This window comes from Vigna umbellata, chromosome 8 (assembly GCF_029865625.1).
Source record: "Vigna umbellata cultivar VRB3 chromosome 8, Vumbellata_1.0, whole genome shotgun sequence".
NCBI classification, from domain to species: Eukaryota; Viridiplantae; Streptophyta; class Magnoliopsida; order Fabales; family Fabaceae; genus Vigna; species Vigna umbellata.
Window position 1 is genome coordinate 18,027,121 of NC_142172.1, and position 6,830 is coordinate 18,033,950.

Here is a 6,830-nt window from a genome sequence, read left to right on the forward strand (position 1 = left end):
TTTACAAACTAACTAGACTAGGTAGACGAGTTTCACCACTTATGGTATCAATACTAGACCAACTGTTTAGAACGTTTAATTCCACGGAGTTAAACTTTATAAGTGTTTGAATTGAATTCTAAATCTAACACAACAAAGGTGTTTTTGAAACTTACATGACAAAAGATAACTCTCTTAAAGAGATTTAAAAATGAATACAAATTATGAAAACTTGTAAAAAGATCTTTTCAAGAAAGATCTTAAGAGCTTTAGAAAGAGAGCAGAGAGCGTAGCAATATTCTTAATAACAAAAGTTCTTCTCTTCTTTTCATGCAAACTCCTTTATATAGACTTCTTTGAAAAAGATATGTTACTCATAATTTTTCACTTTCTTTTAGCGATGTAGCCTTTAAGATAAAGTCAAAAGTTATGTTGCGTCTTGATAGAGCAATTGTGATGAGTGTACGAAAAGAGCATACATAAAGCATGTAAGAAACATTCCTTAAATACCCTTCTATCTCTTAACGTCGTTCTGATTCTGAGTAGACTTTTTGATAAAGTTGATAATCTACACAGAAAAAGAGAGCACAACACAACATACCAAAGAATATTTATACGTACATGCATTAAAGCATTAGTGACTTAAGCGTTTAGTGTTTGTCTGTTTTGAATAACTTTTAAAGCATTTAGGATATAGTGTTTAGCAAAATTGTATTTTAGACGATTTAACTTTCTTTTATTAGACGCTCTATTATAAACTCTATATCGTTTAACGTTTATTAAGCATACGTTAAACACTTTTAGTTTTAGACGCTCTAGATCATTTAGGTATTTTAAAGAGTAACGATTAGTGCTTCTAGCATATATGTCCTAGATGATTATGCACTATTTCGTTCTAGACATTATATTAAACTTCAAAACAATGTTTGTTTAAACAGTATAGAATTATTGATCAAGTATAGTTAACATTTAGGAATGTTGATTTATCTAAATTTAAAGATAAAATATTCATTAAGAGTAATTTTACTTAGTTCTTAATCTATTTATCATTATGGCTATAATATTTTTATCAAAGGTCATAAATGATATATTAGACGATATCTAAAGATATGTTTGACTAGGTTCAATAGTGTTCAATTCTTAAATAAGTTATTTCATTTTGATGACCTTCAGATGCATAACTACACATGTTAGATAATTAATATAATTTATTTTCATTACTCAATAATATTTTGTTATCATTAAAATAATGTGATCTTATCAGTCTGATGAGTTTTACTAGATTGTTTTATCCTAACCCTTATTCAGAATATAAGCAAAGAAAACAATGCACTATATACTAGAGTAAATTCATTCTATAAGACCATATAGTCTAAATCGTCTAGAGTGTTTCTTGTATATTGTAGTTATAAGTATTAATGTGTTCTCCATTAATACATTCTTTATTGTTGATAAAAAAAAGTGTATCTTAGATTTTTCATTACAAATCTTTTACATAAAAATGGATTAACATCCTTAAATTGTTCTATTTTTTTTTTATGTAAGAATGTTTCACCTATTACCTCTACTTGTTTATTTTCAATTTTACCCTTGCACATTCTTATTATCGGAGTGACTATCAATCAGCTAATTAGTGTCACTCAGCCCATTAATATCTCCACTGCCACTAGATAAACCAAGGACCCAACCCCCAAAACTATTTGGAGTCAAACCCAAGAATAGATCATTTCTTATGCTCTCCATTTGCCATCAACTTTTTATAAGACAATAAATGTCTCTTTCCATAAAGTGTTTATTGTTTCTAATTTATTATTTTTAATCTGTGTACTCTAACTCGAGTAAAGTCTCTAACAAAAGTTTTCGTGTAATTATTTTCCATATATTTTTTAATTATAGTTAATTATAAAGTATTGGATTTAATTGGGACACATAATTACATCATATAGTGTTAGAAGTTTAATTCATTTTGTTTCCTATCTTTTTTTTAAGTTAGTTTTTAATTTTTGTTAGGAGTATTGTTTGGATCATTGTATACATCAGCATAATATTTTTGTAATTTGATTCATTCCTTTTTCACAATAAAAAGCTTTCTTTTGAACTTTTTCTCTAATCATTAGATGGTATCAGGTTATACTTTGTGTCCTCTGAAGTTTCTGTCATCAATTCTTCATTTTTCTTGGCAAACTCGCGAATCCTGCCAATCCTTTTTTTCTTCATCTAGACATGATTGTGGCTCTTGAAACAAAACAGAGAAATTTGTTCTTGCCACTCTTCCTTATATAACTTTCAAGACAATTCCAACAAAAGCTCTTTCATAAATCATGGAGGTTCTTCAAACTTTCATGAAGACATTATAATAAATATGTTGGAGGCAACACCAAATATTGTAATCATTGTCGAAGTACAAAACATACCTCTGAAAATTTTGGACTAAACATGGTCTTCCACCAAGCTATAATCACAACAATAAGAACAGCTCAGCTCCTTCCAAATCTTCTGCTAGTGTAGTTGAAACTGAACCTTCTGTTACCATTGTTGATCTTTTTGTTGTGTTGTATGATAAGTCAAATACTTATTTTGGTTTCTCTAAAGAGGAATATGAAGTCAGTCTCGCTACAAGAGTCACAAAAATGTTTTCCCTTCAATAATTAAGTTGTTGCCTTCTAGTGAGAAAACTCCACCTTTCTAAGAGAAAGGGAGAAGATTCATCCAAAAAAATTATTCAATGATAATAAGTGTTAAAAGTATTAATTGAGTATCCCTTTAATGAGATAATATATTTATAAGCTTCCTAAAATATGAGAAATTAGATATATTAAACAAATTTTATTACTTAGAAATAATTAAGTCTTATATTTTAAAGATATTAGATAATTAATAATTATATTATTATTAAATAATCAAATTATTATAGTAATGAACTTATACTAAAAGAAACAACAAAATTGTTGTGTTTTTATAGACAAGCAATACAACAATATCCTTATATATATTTATAGGTTTTTTAATATTTCATAGTAAGATTTTAACAAACAAAAGAGATGTACTCTGTCATTTCGTATTAAAGCACTTAGGTCGTTGTTGAATTGTTTGATTACTAACATTTACAAAAGTATTGACACGTTTAATACCGAGTTACTATTAGTATAGGTTACCAATTACCATAGTAGCTTTTGACCCAACATCAAGTTCTCTTCTACTGTTTTCCTTTTTCATTAAATGAAAATCAGTTTCAACATTTCTTTTCTTTTGTACATAAACGTTGCAGTGAGTTATATAACCCTTTTATTTAATTTTATTTTTTCATTTCTAAAGAGTATTAATGCATTAACTACATCAATAAATGCGCCTCAATGAAAGTGGAGAAGTTTGTATTTGTTGTTTATGCTAATTTTGTTCCTTTCAACACAAAAGGCAGAGACACCCCCAACTATGAGGAAGTCAATAAGGGATGCAGTATCAAAACCTCAAAACCTATGAATGATGTTAATATATTAGGTATATTAGAATAATAAGAAAAAGTAAGAAATTACAAAAAACTATATAACAAACAACCACATTCACACATGATCGAAAAAAATATGCAATATCTAGGCCAACGGTTAGCATTCAAGACCGATAGGTCTATCTACTGTAGCAGCGTTTATCGACAACAACGCTGGTCAGCCAGGTCAAACCGCAATAACGCTCGTCAACCAGACAACGCTCATCAGCCAGGACAAACCGCGACAACGCTCATCAATTATGTAGATACCGAACGGTCATACACTCAGCACCGTTCGGTCACCACTATAGCCAACAAGGGCAATCGATTTTATTAAATTGGTCTAGCGCTCATTGGGTCAAGTGTCCAGTGGATGATCAAAACAATCAAAGATATCTGGTTAAAAGATATTCATAAAGCTGTTTATGAGCAACCGTCCGGATTTTAAGGGAAGTCTGTTTTCAACCGCCCGTATTTTAAGGTAAGTTTGTTTGGCTTGTGACAACTTATAAATACAAGGTCAAGGACATCAATAAGGCAGGCTCAATTCATACTCTAAAACATTCCATTTACATTCTACTCATACTCTACTGAGTTCATAATACTCAATTACCATAATATCCATTTGTGAGCAACAGCTCCTTCAACAGACACCTAACTTGAGCGTCGGAGTGCCTTTTGTAGGTATCTCTCCCCTCGGCTCGGACTTGAAGAACTTGGAGCAGGAGATTCAGAGGTCAGAAGAAGGAAAGCCACATTAGAAAGGTTAGTGTCTCGGTCCCACAAAAATATCTACCAAACATTTTGTCGCCCACCGTGGGGCCGAGAGCAAGCAGAAGAAGCCCAAATGGTGACCACGAGGAGCATGGACGAACAACAGAATACCAGAGATTTAATAGCAGAAATGCAAGCACAGATACAAGCCCAGGCAAGAACCATACAGGCACAGGCGCAAGCGCAACAGGAGTTGCAACGAAAGCATGCAAAGGAGATTGCAGAGCTTAGGGTGGAACGAGCCCGTACCGAGCGGTCCGCCTCAAACCAAGAGAATGACAACGAGAGAAGTCGTATTCGGCAGTCATCCCAGCACACCAACCCGAACGGTCGAGGAAGGAGAGAACCATCGCCCCTCCAAACTGTTCGTCCTAACAGTTTACTCCCTTTTACGACAAACATCATACAAACTCCAATGCTGGAGAAGAATCCTCCTACATTAGAGAAGTATGATGGCTCGACAGATCCCGACAATCATCTCAAGATCTTCACCAACGCAATGGCGTTCTACATGGACAATGATCCGGTCATATGCAGAGCCTTCTCCTTATCACTCAAGGACGAGGCATTGGAGTGGTGTAACACTTTTCCCCCAAACACAGTGGATTGTTTCGCCACAGTAGAAACCCTCTTTAGAAGGCAATACGCCTCCAATAAAAAATAAGAGATAACCCCGGCGGAATTGGTAAACACTAAACAGGAGAAAGGGGAAACTTTAAAGGCCTTCATGAAAAGGTACAACGAAACCGCACGGCGGGTTAAAGAGGTTAGTCACTCTTTTATTATTAACAATTTACCTTCATGCCTGAGACCAGGATATTTTGCTGAAATATTATATGCGCGACCACCAAAAACTATGGAGGAACTCCAAGAAAGAGTAACTGAGTTCGTCTGTATGGAGGACATGCGAATCTCGCAAAGAAAGAAAAAACAAGAAATCTCTACAGGTGGAAGCAAGAAAGAAGGCAAGCAGTCATTCAACAGTAGTGACAGGAATGGAGGTACGTTTCACAAGGATTTCGTCCGAACACCCATGTATAATCATTACACTCCCCTCAACACACCCAGGGTAAAAGTTCTTGAGGAAGCTCTAAATACTGAGCTTCTTACAATTCGGAAAAAGTCTTCTCCAAAAGACGCTGACAAAAGGAAAAGTTGTCGGTTTCATCTAAACCGAGGACATACTACATAGGAATGTGATGCATTAAAGGATGAGATAGAAAGGCTCATCCGAGGGGGGCACCTGCAGAGATTTGTAGAAGAAAGAACCCGAACAAAAAGTCCTACCAGAAAAAAGTCTCAGCATAGAGAAACCGAAGACCGAACGAAGACACAGGCGAAGTCGTAGCTGCAGTCAGAGCCCTTACCGCTCAATTCGGGGCCGTATCGACTAAAAGAGATGATAAAAATTCCTTCCTAACATGTGATGAGCAACAACTCGCAAAGTTTACGTGAACATTACTATCATGCTTATTTCAATTTCTTAAGGCATAGACTTTTGTTGTTTAAATTCTTTTGTTGGAATAAAACCTTTATGACACTGCCATCACGCTTTATCAAATGCATTTGACTGTTCGGCCTTACATGTATTCAGCAATTCAGCATCCCATGCATTCGACTCCGTCGTTCGGCGTCACAGGCGCTTGGCCATCAGGCCTCACAGGTGCTCGACCATCCAGCCTCACAGGCGCTCGGCCATCAGGCCTCATAGGCGCTCGACCATCAGGATTCACAGGCGCTCGACCATCCGGCCTCACAGGCACTCGGTCCCGTTAGCCTCACAGATACTCGACCAATCGGCTTTATAGGGTCGTCCACAAAACTCAGGGAACGTTCAAAATCGAACGGCAAAAACAGTCCCCCATGGACTATAAATCAAAAACAGTCCCCCATGGACTATAAATCAAAGACAGTCCTGCATGGACTATAAACCGAGCAGTAAAGACAGTCTCCCATGGACTATAAACCGAGCAGTAAAAACAGTCCCCCATGGACTATAAATCAAAGACAGGCCCCCATGGACTATAAATCAAAGACAGTCCCCCATGGATTATAAACCGAGCAGTAAAGACAGTCCCCCATGGACTATAAATCAAAGACAGTCCCTCATGGACTATAAATCAAAAGACAGTTCCCCGGGGACTATAATCAAACACAGTTCCCCATGGACTATAAATCAAAGACAGTCCCTTATGGACTATAAACCAAGCGCTAACGACAGTCCTCCCTAGACTATATAAACCAAAGCGGTGAAGATAGTCCCTCATGGACTATCATCCGAACGATAAAGGCATTTCCTCGACGAACGCTCGCTCATACGCATTCACAAGTACACGGCCATTCGGCCTCAAAAGTGCTCAAAAGTGCTCAGCCATGCAGTCTCACAAGTACTAGACTGTTCGACTTCACAGACATTCGACCATTTGGTCCAAAAAGTATTCAGTCAGTCGACTTCATATTGCAGGTAAACAAAAGGCTATCAAAGTTGCTAGTCAACATAGGGAAAAAGTTCTAAAAAGAACTCCCATCACAAGCCGATCGGCCAATAGAACAAGGACGACCTTCCCCAAGCTCATATAAGTCCTATACTTAA